At 31.0% G+C, this 16295-nt stretch overlaps 1 long non-coding RNA gene and 1 other non-coding gene across 8 annotated transcripts; both read right to left on the bottom strand.

Moving 5' to 3' along the window:
* Nucleotides 1-296: 296 nt before the first annotated feature.
* On the bottom strand, nucleotides 297-12276 carry LOC149552417 (uncharacterized). 7 transcript variants are annotated; one of them, XR_016352923.1, is made up of 3 exons: nucleotides 12018-12276; nucleotides 5101-5185; nucleotides 297-501 (listed from the first exon to the last, which is right to left on the bottom strand). It is a non-coding gene; the product is annotated as an uncharacterized LOC149552417 (long non-coding RNA). The 7 variants fall into 7 exon arrangements; XR_016352928.1 differs by lacking the exons at nucleotides 297-501; nucleotides 5101-5185 and adding an exon at nucleotides 11296-11603; XR_016352926.1 differs by lacking the exons at nucleotides 297-501; nucleotides 5101-5185 and adding an exon at nucleotides 11296-11606.
* Nucleotides 11630-11711, bottom strand: LOC149552418 (small nucleolar RNA snoR31). The gene has a single exon (XR_016353516.1). It is a non-coding gene; the product is annotated as a small nucleolar RNA snoR31 (small nucleolar RNA).
* Nucleotides 12277-16295: the final 4019 nt, after the last annotated feature.

A 16295-nucleotide genomic window follows, 5' to 3' on the forward strand; every position in this document is an offset into this window, starting at 1 on the left:
TCAGAGTGAAGTTGTGTGACAAGGAAGAAACTGAAAGGGTGGGTGAGGGAGGAAAAAACTAGGGAGAATATAAGTAATAAGAAAGAAACTAAAATAGACAAATTATAGGAAAAAAATTAGAATTTTAAAACCTACAAAATAAACTAGATTTAACAAAAAATATAAACGAGATGTTAATTTTGCAAACTGTAGATTAAATTATAGAACTTGTAAACAAAAACTTGTGAGATCAAAAAGCTCTAACCTTGTATTTTCATAACTAAAGTTAAGCTTTGAAAAAACTCAAAATAACTCTCTAACAATAAACCTTCCAATAAAGATTAATAAATTAGATATAATACAAATAATTGCAAACTCTCTAGCACAAGCCCTCTAAAGAGGGTTAGAGAAGAAAGAAATAAACTAAATAAAAAAACCCACAACATAAATGAGTTAAAGAAATGAGATTGAACCCTCTTCTCAAATATGTTTCCAAACAAGCGTGCTCCTCAAAATGACAACCTTCATCAAATTTCAATATAATAAAGATTAGTAACCAACCATTGATACCATTAAAGGAAAATACAAAGAGAAATGAATTAACTAAAATCCAAAAGAGTTAAATATTACCCAAAGAAATGAAAATAACTTGGAGATTCATCCAAAGTGCCAATAAAGAGACGAGATTTTGAAAGGGAAAAACAAAGAAAAACCCCTTGTAAATTATTGATTGAGTGTGTGTGTGTGTGTGTGTGTGTGTGTGTGTGTGTGTGTGTGTGAGAGAGAGAGAGAGTTACAAAAGTAACTCACAAATCTATGAATAACACCATTCATAATAAGTGTGTGTAAAGTGTCAAAATCCTCTTAAGGAAGATAAGCTAATTTTCTTATTAAAAGAATTACAAAATATGACATATCATGAGAACAATATGACATGTCCTCACAAGAGGACAAACTATTTGTAGTGATCCTTGGAATATCCATTTATATAATACATCTAAAAAAAGATTAATTTTATAGCAAACCAAATACTACAAGAAATACTCCAAACAAATATCATGAGAAAGTCCCAAGAATCAAGAACAAATTAGTGAATGTGATGGCTACTTTGGGATCTTTACTATACATGCTAGCATAAGTGACACAATGTGAATTTCTTGTTGAATAACTTATGCTCCCTTCTTTCAAAGTCTCCAAGTCCAAGGTTGTGTTTGAGATTATTGGTTCACATCCCCTATGGTATATGCCCATTTGACTAACCAAAAAATTCCCCTGACCTATCTCAAGGCCAAAAGATCTCCCTAATTTTTAAAGCCTCTTGATACATTATGGTTGCCAATACTATTTAAAGATGAAATCTAGATCAAACATTCCTAAGATGTCTCAACATAGTAAAGTGCAAGTAACATTGCCAGAAGTAAAGGGCTATTTATTGTACCCAATCAAGAGGACTTGCCTTAGCCAAGATAATTTTGAGGATTAGGTATTGATTACCATCAATGGAAATAGATGCATGTTCATTTATACATGAAGAAATGCCATAGTCACAAGAACCTCATTCATGCTCTTATTTCACCACGGCCCTTCTCAAAATGGGGATTCGACCTCATTGGTAAGATTCATCCATTATCTTTAGATGGTCTTAAATACATAATCAAATCTATTGAGTATTTCACAAAGTGGATGCAATCCATTCCAATGACATATACTAATAGTAAACAAATTTATAAGTTCATTATAAGCTATATCATAACCTAGTATGGAGTTCTACAAGCTATTATCACAGATAATGGTTCTCGCTTTAAGAATATGAAAGTTCAAGGAATTTTCTAAAGTTCCATATCCATCACATCTTTTTATCATGATATTTTCCTAATAGTAATGAATGAATTGGGGCTGCAAAAAGACCATCACAAAAATAATGAAGAAAATAGTCAATGCAGTTAGTTGAGACTGGCATCTGCAACTCAATCCCACTCTTTGGACCTATGACACAAATTTTAAAACCCCCACTGGAGCCTCTTTGTATTCACTAGTCTATTTTACTAAGATATTTCCAATCAAGGTTGAGCTTCCATCACTACATGTATTCCTTCAACACATTATTTTAGATGAGGCATATCATGTATGACAACTATAGGAGATAGAATTGCTCAATGAAAAGAGAAAATAAACATCAACACTTTTGTAGCAAAGCATCAAAGGCTCAGGTTTATTTTCAATAATAAAAATTCATCCATCGATCTTTTGAATTTGGGGACTTGATCCTAATATAAAATTAAAAAATCAAGTTGAAAGAGTAAACTAGGGAAGATTGCATCAAACTAGCTAGGTCCATGCATAATCATATCAATATATGGGTCTAGTGCATATCAATGATCCACAATAGAGGGTGATCCTCTATTGAACCCACTTAATATCTTGGATCTACATTAGTTCTTACATAGCTTTTAGAGTGGTCCTTTTTCAAAATTATCAAAAAAAAAAAAGGTTACCTTGGCAAAAACGTAACAAACATGCATCTTTTAGTGACAAAAACAAAAATAGAAAATAAATAAATCCAAAACCTTGAAATTCTAGGATTTGATGAATTGAAATTCTAGATAAGAAATGAAACTCTAGGATTTGATGAGTTGAAAACTTTGTATGAAGACTTTAATTTTGTTGAACCTTTGAAAGCTTAAAGAACCTCTTGTGGTGGATCGAACCAAGTGGTTGGACTATTTCATTCAAGATGAGATGTTGTTTAAGGGAAATCAATTGTGTGTACCAGGAGTTCTATGGGGAACAATTTGATCAAGGAAAAACATTATGTAGGATTATTAGGACATTTTTGTATGATATGACAATGGCTTTGCTAAGTGAGAATTACTTTTGGCCTCAAATTCATAAGCATCTAAGGAAATTTGTATAGGATTGTTGAGTTTGTCAAGTTGCAAAAGGGAGTAGTAAGAATGTGTATTATATACACCTTTGACAATATTGAGTGGACTTTGGAAGTACATAAGCATGAACTTTATACTTGGATTGTCTAGGACATAGAGAGGAAATGATTCTATATTTGTGGTAGTTGACAACTTTTTTAAGATGGCCAATTTCATACCTTGTAAGAAGACAACATATGCACCACATGTAGCAAACTTATTTTGCAAAGGGGTTGTGAGATTGCATGGGTTACCTATAAGTATTGTTTTAGAAAGAGACACTAAGTTAGTTAGTTACTTTTGGAGGACACTTTGGAAGAAGAAAATGAAAAAGTTAAAGATTAGTTCCACAGTTCACATGTAGATAGGTGTAGTTAAAAATAGTTTGGGAAATTTGTTGAGATTCTAGGTTGGAGAGAAGAGTGGAAGTTAGGATTGGATTCTTGTTCAAGCAAAGTTTGCATATAACAACTTAGTAAACAAAAGTATATGGAAGACACCATTTGAGATTATTACTAGAAAGTGTCCTAAAGGAGTATCAGAATTGGGAGAACACATGAATTATAAGTACAAAAAAGGCAAATGATAAGAGACAAGAAAAAAATTCTTAGGAGATGAAGTTATGGCATATTTGTTTAGTTGCCAATTCAAAATTGGAATCTAATTCAAGCACATGAATCAAATCTGTGGATTAGTGAAAAAGAAACCATTATGATTCGTGTATGTTTGTGTGCATTATATATACAAAAAAATAAGATAAATAAACATAATTCTAAAACAAACTCATTTGATAGTATAAATCCATAATTCTAAAACACTTTGGGCCCGTGGATCCTAGCGGAATTGTGTTGGATCCTCTAAGATTCACACAGATCCTCACAAGATTCATGTCCACCTAGGCAAGATCTATATTTTTACCCTAAGCATCCAATCATATTCGTGCATCATAGATCTACCTAGATCCACAAGATAAAAACATGGATCCTGTATGGATCGACATGAATTTGAATCCAACCTCCAAGGTACAAATTTGACAACTAGGTATATTTGAGAAGAAGAAAATTTCAAGTTGGAAATACAATAAGTTGAAGATAAAGAAGTTGGAGCTTCTAAGGTCTTGAGAAAATTCGATTCAAGTAATTCATATTAACTTGAGTTACAAGAGACTATGGATTTATCACCCATATTTAATATTGTCGAGCTATATTAGTAGCACAAGGTAAAATTTAATGATGGCAGTCAAATTTGGAGCAGTAGCTTCCTAAGAAGCAATTGGATGAGATTGAAGACATTTCAAATTACGTATTTGGTAATATTACACGAGGCAAACAATACTTTAAGTATCTTGTGAAGTGGAAAAATAACCCACCTGAAGGTTCTTCTTGGTTATCTCAGGGTGAGTTAAACCATCTTGGTTTTCATTTAGCCCCATCAAAATGAGAGGCCTACTTTTCAAATAAACTCAAATGTCTAATGCAAGAGCATCCTTCGGTTCATGGAAATCCTGCACCAACCAAAGATATAGTGCTTTCAATTTGTTCATGTTTAGTCAATCTAAATTTATATGTTTGTTGTAGCATTCCTTTGTGTTGCCTCATTAACGCTTGCGAACCTCATGGCATTTTCATGACATTGTGGTTGATCTTTGTTTCCATTTGCAACTCAATCCATTGCTTCTTGGTGGAGATCTCTTTGATTTTGGTTTAGTCTCATTTGTTCATCACGTTTCTCAACTAGTTGGAGTTTTCCATTCTTGCAAATCATTTCCTTTGAATGTGATCCTTTGTGGCTCATCATTTGATATTCCTAATCTTGATTCTCACCTTGGAACTTGTGATCATTCCTAGTTGATTTGTGATTTCATTTGTAATTAAGCATGTACACCTATAAGCCTACATGTTGGCATGTAATTAATTTCATGAACCTACAACAATGTTGCAGGACCTCAAAGATTGTTCTTATTGAGAGTATTGAGGATGCTCGTGTTGTAGCCACATCAAGGAGGAAAATATACACAAATGATCAATGAGGGTGTTAACTATTATCTAACAAGTCTTTACTTTCCTTTCAAGATGGAAGGATGTGAGACTAAGAAACCCCTCATTAAAGACATGGCCCGTGGTGAAACTAGTGCAAAAATTGAGATATGTATTTAGGTGAAGCTTAAGTGTTAAGATAAAGGGGTTAGGATAATTACCTTAATCTTGCACAAAGATTTGTTTTCGCTCCTACATCAACATGGATTGAATACCAACATGCACAACCTCTCTTCTTTGCCCCAACTTGTGAGAAATAATAGAGAACTATCAAAAGGTTAGTAAATACTGCAATCATGAAATGTTGAAACTAATGGTCTCTCAATGGAAAGGAAAAGAATAGGAGTTAACATAGGAAAGTGTACAACCTCTAGATAGAACATAAAGAAAATATAATGAGGAGAAATAAGAATATTGAAATATAAGTGTTAGTTCATCAAAGAAAAGAAAATGAATTTGAAGAAAATAAGAGCATCTTAACAACTTCCACAAACAATCCCCCAACCCATCATCTATTCCCACTATTATTAATTGTCCTATTATCCTCATCATTTTTCCTTTGAATTTAGCAATACAAGAAAAAGACAACTATGATTTGACAATAAATGGAGATAAAGGCTCTCAATGAATGAAAGGATTCTAAGAGAGAGTTAACAAAAACTTAAATAAATAAACTTCCATTTAAGTTAACCACCTATAAAATGTGAATTCCAACAACTAGAGACTTCAAGTTGTCACTTAAACAAATTGTGAGTTATTTGGATTTGAGCAATTATATTAGATTTGATTTATTCTAGCCCAATCAAACCAATTAGATTTGAGCAATTACATAGCCTAAGTATTAAAAAAGGTTGAACAATAGAGAGAAATAAGGTGGTCAATAATCCTTAGTTTGAGAAGGAAGAATAAGTCAATCTTTTTGCTTATTGCATGTCTAGTTCATAGCTTGAAGTTATTAGTTAGCTAGCAATTTCAACTAATTTTGTTTTTGTTTGAATTCTACATCAACCTTTTTGCTCTATTTTACTCTACATTTATTCTTTTGTTTACTTTAGAGAATTTATTCAACTCTATTCTATTTAGAAATGATATATTGAAGTTTTTTCATGTTATTAAAATATTCATTAATTTTATTTTGTTTTCTTTTTCTTTTTTAAATCTAAATACTACCTTCTATATTTAATGTTTTTTTAGATTTGAAAACAACTTTTAATTATTTATAAAATTTTGCATTTTTCGAAGAATTATTGATCAAGTGGTTTGGATATTCTTGATATCACTTATTTCAACGCTCTTATATTTTATAGTAACTTTAAGAATTATGAGACGTTCTGTGAAGATCACAATGAATAGCAAGGTTTAGAAATTTATGGATGAACTTAGGGCTCTCTCGTAACCTTTGGAACTTCATAGACTTCAAAGATAAAAATCTCCAATGTCACAAAGGTAACAATTGAGAATTTTATGGATGGGTTACAATTGAGAATTTTAGCCCTACATCCCCTTAAAGATAATTTTGTAGTGCATCCAAGGATTTTGTTGGAAACTTGATAGTGTAAATTGTTTCCTACAATAGCATCTTCATAGCACTTCTAGCCTAGTTAAGTCTAATTTACCCAAGTCTATTTCAATTTTTATGCATTGTTTATTATGAATTTCTAGTAAAACATGTAACATTGTTAATTGATTTAATTTGAAACTTTCTAGCACTATACTATACTTACATCTCTGCTAGCTACATTGCATGTAATTGATGTCCTTACAAAACTTGAACTAGTTAGTTAACAAACAAGGATGAATTCGATTACTTGATAATGTAGAATTTTCTCTTCATATGGATTTCAATTGATTACTCCTTTTAAATAGCTCTTCATCAAAAGAGGAGTAAGGCTTTTGAGGAAAGAGGGTAAAGAGCCAATGATGAAGTAAACTATTTCTAAAATCTACATCCTACTCCAATAAAATTTTGTAAGTAAAATCAAATTTGCCTATTTCTTGTCAATGCTAATATAATTTTTCAATTTGAAAATATTAAAATTTATAATCTCCACTTCCTTGCACTAGAAATTCATGTGACCACTAGATTTAAAATGTTCCTATTAAATTTTTTCCCTACCCATAAAACCCCATCCCTACTTAAATTTATATATAAGTACAAATTGTACTCAAGCAATTATATAGAAACATAGGATTATTGTAAATATTTGGATATTAAGAAGTGCAGCCATGCCACTAAAGCTAGGTTGCAATTTAAGATAACATTTGTAGTGTCACTAGATTTGACGACATACAATCTCATCTCATAAATATGGCTTAATAAAGTTGACTTTGAAGGTATTGTTAAGGGAAAATACTAAAAGAAGCAATGTTCACTTATTCCAACCCTCTTTTATTTCATACTTTATTTTTAAATATTAAGGAGTCGTGCTCAAAAAATAGAGATAGATTCTTTTTTTTTTAAATAATGACTAAAAATTTAAACACAAATTACAATCAAACCATCACATAGAAACATAGGGTTATTATGAATATTTAAATGACTTTCTTTAGGTCACATCTTGAGTACAAAGAATTGAAAAATATTATGAAGTGCATTTACTCAAGCAATTATATAGAAACATAGGGTTATTGTAAATATTTGGATATTAAGAAGTGCAGCCATGCCACTAAAGCTAGGTTGCAATTTAAGATAACATTTGTAGTGTCACTAGATTTGATGACAAACAATCTCATTTCATAAATAGGGCTTAATAAAGTTGACTTAGAAGATATTGTTAAGGGAAAATACTAAAAGAAACACTATTCACTTATTCCAACCCTCTTTTATTTCATACTTTATTTTTCAATATTAAGGAGTGGTGCTCAAAAAATAGAGATAGATTCTAAAAAAAAAATTAATGACTACAAATTTAAACACAAATTACAATCAAACCATCACATTGAAACATAGGGTTATTCTGAATATTTAAATGACTTTCTTTAGGTCATCTTGAGTACAAAGAATTGAAAAATATTATGAAGTGCAGTCGTGCTCAATGAAGCTCCTAATCATGTCGACAATGAAATATGTCCCAATAATCTGTCTTGTAACTTGTAGCTTTTATAAATAGAGTCTGGTCCAACCTTCATTACCAATCTAGGGGTTCACCTGTTGAGCTGCCATGGCAAGGGTTCACAAGTCCCCTGCCTTAAGGATTTCATTACCACACGAAATTCTAGTGTCCTCAAGGGTTTTGTCGCCAGCCTAAAAAGCTATCACATACGACTTCCAAACCCAATGCATTCCTTCCACTTTCATTTTATAATATTTATAGAGCGTTTTCTCCATCTTTTCATAAACCTCGATAAATTCTGCAAACTTGGGAAGATTTGCAAGAAATAATACCTTTGTTCTTGTCTGAAAGCGACGAGTGCTATTTTTTTATTGACACCGATTACCATGAGAAACTTCCATTAAGCACAAACTTATTGTAGAGACCAAAAGACAAAATTCAATTTGATTGAAATTTTTGCTTTATAGGGAATTCACTTGATTACTCTATTAAAATAGCTTTTCAAGCACACCCTGACAAAAAAAGATGGCATATTTTATGTATATGTATGTACATGTGACATATCATATTTGTTTTGGCATGCTTCTATACAAGTCCAATGGGTGCTTTTGGGTAGTAATTGGGTGTGGGGGAAGGTAACAGTTAATATGGAGGCATAGCATATATGGATGGCAACTAACTTGTTCTCTCAATTAGAAACAATAAACTTAATAGCAAGATTAAAAAATATGGACAAATTTTGAAACAAATATTTTGGAACAGCACTCTTAAATTATATATATATATATATCTCAAAAAGTTCTCTAAAAAGGTATGGCAATCCCTTCTAGCACTTCAGTAATATTTATTTCTATAAAATGTCCTTACCTTCCAATTGCAACATAAAATTCTCTTTATATTTGAAGCAGCTTTCGTGAGATCAAACAGTTTGTATGACCAAAAGCATAACTCCTCAATTACCTTTATATTCTTTTCTAATGTTTTTAACCATATTCAACCTCTTCTTGTTAGTTTAGCCATTTGGATAATCTTCACTTAATCAAACAATTGATATATGTCAACCTTTAAAATGTCTTTTTGTATGTCAACCTTTAAAATGTCTTTTTGTAGTGAGTATATATATCCTCATAAGCTGTACATGCTGTACATTCTATAATAAAGTGTCCTATTTCAACTACTCCCCTCTGAATATACAGAGTCTTCATTTCCAAATTTCTTTGAACATCTTCCACCTACTAATCCAATCCCATCCTCAATTCAGCCAGTAACAACTTTGCTTTGCTTTCCAGTCAACAACAGTCCCTAAATTTACTATTTCACCAAGTTCTTCAGCTCAATTAACTTATTTAATATTTAAAATAGTCATACAAACTGCTCTGTCCACATGGCAGTTCTGAATCTTTCAGTAACATAACTTTTTATATCTTCATTGATAGATATTGTAACATTATTGCGTTTTTGCCCCCACTCGTTCATTCAACTGTTACAGTGCTTTATCCCTTGTTTTTTTTCCTCCAATTTAGAACATTCTTCCAACAATTTAAGAATATGATATTCCTAAATACCATTATATGAAAGCAGAGACCATCCTCTTTAACTTAACCCAAACACTCAAGCAAACTTCCAAAGCTTTAACACCTTGCTCTCACATCCTTCCAAAAATTCGGATTGTTCCCCAAAAAAAAAGAGTAATAATAATTGCCCAGGTCAAAATCATAACAAGATATCCCAGGATGCCAATACCCTCATTGTGCAACTTGTCAAGGCAATGTTTCCACTGTATTGTGTAAGTTGTAACAACTGATGCCTTTCAAAGTGAGAAAAATATGTTGGGCACAGATCAAGTTCAACAATAGGAGAAACAATTAAGTAGTCATTTATGTTAATTTCATTCATTTAGAATTCTTAATTTGTGCATCAAAATTTGTCAATTTTTCAATGAACTTCTATCGGTAAATGAAGAGCTTAAAGCTAATCTTTCAGCTTCCCCAAATCTACAGAGCTCTCTGTAGAACTCAGAGTGTCAGATGATCTAAAAGTGTTATTTTAAAACCTTTGCCGAAAATCCCACTAAGACCCCCTAATTGTTGCTCACAAAAAAAGAAATAGTACTTTTACAAAAATGGACAAATCTGCAACCAAGAAATCTGAAAAATAAACAAAAGCAAACTGCTATAAGTGTTCATGGTTATTTGTTTTGGCATGTTTGTATACAGGTACAGGATTTTAAATAGTACTTTTAACAAAAATGGACAAATCTGCAACCAAGAAAACTAAAAAATAAATAAAAGCAAACTGCTATTGGTGTTCATGGTTATTTGTTCGCATGTTTGTATACAGGGACAGGATTTTTTTTGGCCATAATTAGGAGGAAAGATAATATGACAATATTACATAAATAGATGGCAAGTGACTCATTTTCCCTAACCAAAAAACAACTATTGTAGCTCAGGAGCATTTACCATGGGATGCAAATCCATCAGCTCAATACACATCATGAGCTTGTTATAAGAGGGTAAGTCACTAGTCTTAGAAAAAAACTGTGGTAAGATAGACCAAAATATCCCTCAAACACCATAATTATCCGAATTAGACATGCAATAAAATGGCGGTTGTCAAATGGCCAAAAACAGTTTAAGTCTTCTGTATACCCACAGCCAACAACCCAACAATAAATATTGTGGATATTGAAGTTATGGAGAGCTAAGTAAACAAGCTAAAAAATCCACAATAACTTTGTGCTAAGCAAATAGCACAACGACCAACCTTCTAATGGGGCGTTCAGAGTTGTGAATAACAAATGGCCATGGTAAACAGATAGCAAACAGCCTAATGAACCAACAAATAGCCAACAGGACAATTAGTATGAGGTGGGAATGAGTTGGAACCAACAGCCAGTTAAATGTGGCTATATCACAAAAACTTTGAATATAATTCTACAACAAATAAATGATATGGATCAGATAGCCATTAGTCTGCACTGATTAGATCACAACTTATACTGCACACAGAGAAAAACGCACGACATGCTAATCAACAAAACTCACAAGCGTCCTAAATGGGATTTGACAAGTTATATTTTCCATTTTATTCCCTACAAATTTATATGTCGTCCGCCTCTCTCGACAACCAAACACGGTACATTAACTTGTGGATGTCTTTCTTACAAACCAGAATTCTTGAGTTTTCTGAAGTTCAAAATGCATTATAGTTCCTAAAATTGCTTAAAAATTTGTCTTTCCACACAAAAACATATAAAGGACACAATAAAAATTCAAAATCATTTTTTCAAATAGCTCGTAATTTTATCAGAAATACCAATTACATGTTTTTTATTTATTTACAAAAGATCGGATATAAAACCTGCATGACAACAACAATAAACGTTTTCCAAAGAGAAGTCCACTAAAACTCTTCCAAATCAAAAATAAGAAAAAAAATAACTTTTATGTTCAACCGTAGTAAATGCAAGGTCCTGCTAATCCAATAGCATACAGAAAGGCATACACCTCCATCGGATCAAATATTTTAAGAAAAGTTATCAGACCAAATATTTTAAGAAAAGCGTAGACCCTTATCAGACTAAACTGTCCCTCGGATTGTTCAATCGACTGCTGCACCGACCATATACAGAGCAATGGATTCAGAAAAATGAAATTTGTATCATCAAATAGCAAATCAGTCCAAGTGTTGGATCATAACTAATTCATCACAATCCATATGCTCCATATATCAAAATGTCAAACAGACAAATAGACCGGAAATGAAAAGCATAAACCCACAAAAAACATTCCCTCTTTCTTCCAGCAAATCGTCAAAATTATCGATTTGACGGAAAAAAAGATATCTGAAAGTGGTATACAGAGATTCAGAAAGAATGTAGCATGATATGTAATCATTTTTTAATATCATTTGCTGAAATTCATTTTCATCATTATCAGATTCGTTCACTCAGATTGAAAAAACGTATGAACTGAAATAAAAAAATTAAAACAGACATGGACAGAGATTAAAGATACGACTACCGGGGTGTAAAAATGGGCGAAGATATCTCCTGTTCGGAAGCGGAAGAAAGGCCTTACGCTCATCATAAGCCCTAACTCCTCCCATACCCTAAAGTACCTGAGATTGTTCCCGACTGAAATTGATTTTATTGGATTTCTTGGAACTTGATGATTGTTTATAAACCACCAATTTTTAGGGCAGGTCTAGGCAGCAACTTATTTACATCTTATTACCAAGAGATGCAATGCGTCATAATTCCTGGCTAATGCATAATGGTTGTAAAGGTGTAGATGAGTGAGAAAAAGGTTAAATAGTTCTAAATTAACATTGTGGATGGATTAATTTTTGCCTAGAAATGCACTTGTGATTTGATAGGATGGTTCATATTTTGTTGTTAAATTTTCGTCCTAGAAATGCACTTGTGATCTAATAGGATGGTTCATATTTTGTTGTTAAGTTCTCGTGTTATATTATTATATCTTTAGGCATTTAAGCTCAAGAATAAAAGGCCAAAGTCCCTGACACTAAGTACTTAATATCATACAACGATCAATAAATATGTTTTATACAAATTTGCACCTTTTACATTGACAACTTAAAATATGTACAATGAAGAAAGATATTCATACCAATATTTAAATTATAGAACTTGAAGAAGTGATGAAACATTTGGAGTGTCACATTATATGTTTAAGCATGTTATGCATGCTACTAGAGAACCATAAGTAGTTGGAAAAACTCTCCCAATTATGTATTATTCTCATTTTGATTATCAAATGGAAGTCGCACTATTTTCAATTATTAGATAGCGATAAATAGTAGTATAGAACAATAACACTATAAACATATATGCAAAGGGAAAATATATATATATAAGAGGAAGAGGAAGAGAGATAAAATAATAAGATAGAGTGATACCAACATAAGTTGTGTGTGTGTGTGTGAGAGAATTAATTATAATTATTTTTATTAATAAAACACATAGTCAAAATAAAATCATAGTTATAATAAAAAATTAATTTTAATTAATGAAACTAAGAATTTAATTTTTATATTAAAACTCACATTTATATAAGAAAAAATGAAATGTATTGAAATATAAAAATATTTTATAAGTAAAACTAATTGTTTAATATTACACAATTAGAGAAGGTTCACTATTAAATGTTTTGTATTTCCAAAATTTTCATAAAATTAAGCAATTTTTAATGATAAAATAATATTTATATAATTTAATATATACATTTGTAAATAATAAATAGATGTAATACATATAAATTTGATGTTGATGAATAAATATGATGTAAAAAATAAGAAACAGAATATAACTATTTAATTTTAATACATAATTTATAAAAGCTTAATAATAATTTATATATCTTATAGAATTGAATTGTTTCTTTTTTGTGGTTATTTTCTTTAGTTTTTTTTTTTTTTTTTTTTTCGGCAAGAGGCCGAAGCCATGCTTAATTATTGTGTAATAATTAAATTATTATTATTTATTAAGTGTTTGAATAGATTTGAACCCAAGACCTCTCCAAGAAGAGGCTCACAATTTACCATTGTGTTGTAGGCTCTTGCCTCTTTAGTATTTTTTTGGATGTAAAATATAATTAATAATTCAATATTAAAATATATATTTAAGTTTTAAACATATTTAAACTAAATGATAAATTGTTTAAATAAAAAATATTAATAATAATAAAAGATATAATTTATAAATTGTAACACTTATCAATTATACATATTACAAACACTATTATAAAATATAATTAGAAAATAATATTGTTTAATTTATTTTTATAATAGTAATAATTTAACTATTTTTATTAAAAAATTAAAGTTTTAAAAAAAATAAAAAATTCAAACACAAAGATATAACATATTGAAATTATATTGCTATTGAGAATTAATATTTGATTAGACACATTGTGTGAGGTGGAAGATAAAATTATTGAAAAATAATAATAAATCTTATCACCTTGTCATAAATGTGGAAAAGATAAAGTTGTAATTAATGCATCCATAAAGTTGTTAGAAAATATTTGTATTTTTGTTAGAGGAAAATTAATTTTCTCCCACACCAAAAATAGTATAGACCAATAGAATGAATGAAAAATATGATTTATAAAATAATAATAAATTAAAAAAAGATATAAACATTTGAGATTTCATATAATCTTTTAAATTCTTTGGTTTGATTGGTTAGTGTTAATGTGATATTAGCATGACATGAATGCATAAGTATTCCTACCTTGGGCAGGAACTAAAAAATATGTTGTTAACAAACATTAATGTGTTAGGATATATGTTAGCTAATTATATTAATATGTACTAATAAGTTGCAAACACTTACACTTAGCTAACATATATGCTAACACACTAATGTTTGTTAGCAACATATTTTTTACTAAGGTGCAAATAAGTTGATGTGTAGACAATGTCAATTTTAGACCTCCTACAAAACTGATGTTCCTCGACCCTCATATGACATTATTTTTGGGGAACCTCAAAAATCTACTAATTAAAGTTTGAAGTATATTTATTTAAAAATTATTTTTGAAATTTAATTTTGTTTTCTTATTAGTTAGGACTAATTTTCTTGAGGTTTAATTATTTTTCCAACTTAAGAAATAACAAAAAATTATAATCTAGAACTTTCCATTTTTCCTTTTCTTTAGAACTTTCCCTTCGCTATTCTAGCATTCCGTAATTTTGCAATCTTTCAGAATTGAGAAGCTTTCTGCGGCATATCTTGGCAATGGTGGTTATAGAGTCTGGGCATGGGTGTTGTTCCAACCATTTTTGGGTTTCTATTGGGATGGTGGAAATAGATATGTGAGGGGTTTTGATGTTAGGATGTGGACCGAGCCTATTTTCCAAAACATTGCCAAGTACAGGGCTCAGATTGTGCCCATTGTGTACATGAGGCAAGTTCTCTTCAAACCATTCCTTTTGTTTCTTACTTTTTAGGATTGACATCTTCTGATTGATTGTTTGGTTAATGTTCTAGAGCCCTACCATTGCAAGGGAGGATTCTAGTTCACCATTAATGGGCATTCCTACTTCAACTCAGTTCTACAAATGTTGGGGGAGCATGGGGAGCTCATGTGATATCAATAAAGGGGTCAAAGGCTAGGTTGCATGCAATGTCAAGGAACTGGGGCCAAAACTGGCAGAGCAACAATCTCATGGACGGTCAGAGCCTATCTTTTAAGGTGACTACCAACCATGGTAAAACCATCACTTTCTTTAACATGGGTCCCTATGGCTGACAATTTGGCCAGACTTTTAACGAAGCTCAAATACAATAGCTTTCGACCAATTTGTAACCATAGCTAGTGAGCTTATCTAAACGACTAAGATTCAAATTTTAGCATATCTTCTTAACCAGGGGAGTCTTTTATTTCAATATTTTGGTCTTTACAATGCATTGTGAGGATGTTGTCATGGTAACGAAACACCAAATGTTCCTTTTACATACTGTAGTTTCTTTTTCAATATAAATCTGGTAAATGGACAAAATATATTCTAAGAAAATATTTGCTTGCATATTCATAATGTTGTCTTATACTTTCTGGTTTTTGAATGAGATTCTTCTACAAGTTTATTTAAGATATGTTCAGTTTATCCTAAAATTTGTGTACATAACTAATACATGTGTGTTAATTTTGTGTAGAAAACTAATGTATTTAAGATAGCTTTTTCCACTTGCAATTCTTTTAAAATGTTTTTCTCTTTTTCATGACTTATATTGTTTAATTAAAAAATAAAACTAATATATTATTCTTTTTAGTCTTGTATTCATTTTTAGATGCACCCAAAGCTAATGGAAAGCATTTGAATAAGGTTGACTTTCTAGCCAAGTCATCCATTTTTCACGAAACTTTTCTACCTTATGACGCAAGGATGGTAGGAGGAATAAGAAAATAAACTCAACTTAAACCTACTAACTTGTCCACCTCCTAAGTATGATGAAGATACCACTTCCATTATCTCCCTTGAGCTTACTGAAAATTATGAGAAAAGTTCTCTTCATATGCTATCCAAGGCTACTTGTCAAGATCAAAGCAAATTCTCATGTTCTACTTCTCCATATCCACTTCAAAATTGTGCTCAAGCTTCAAGTGCTACTATTAAAAATGTTGTTCCTATCAAAGGTAATCATGAGTCTATTGATGGCTTTGACCATGTTGCTCATTCTAAAGATGTTGATATCCCTTCCCACTATCCCTTTGCATCTTCTAAATCTATCCTTGGTCCTTATCCATCTAAGCTAAAGCATTCAAACCTTCCAT

Source organism: Cupressus sempervirens, chromosome 6 (assembly GCF_028749045.1).
Source record: "Cupressus sempervirens isolate cs-2001-9-10 chromosome 6, ASM2874904v1, whole genome shotgun sequence".
Taxonomy (NCBI): domain Eukaryota; kingdom Viridiplantae; phylum Streptophyta; class Pinopsida; order Cupressales; family Cupressaceae; genus Cupressus; species Cupressus sempervirens.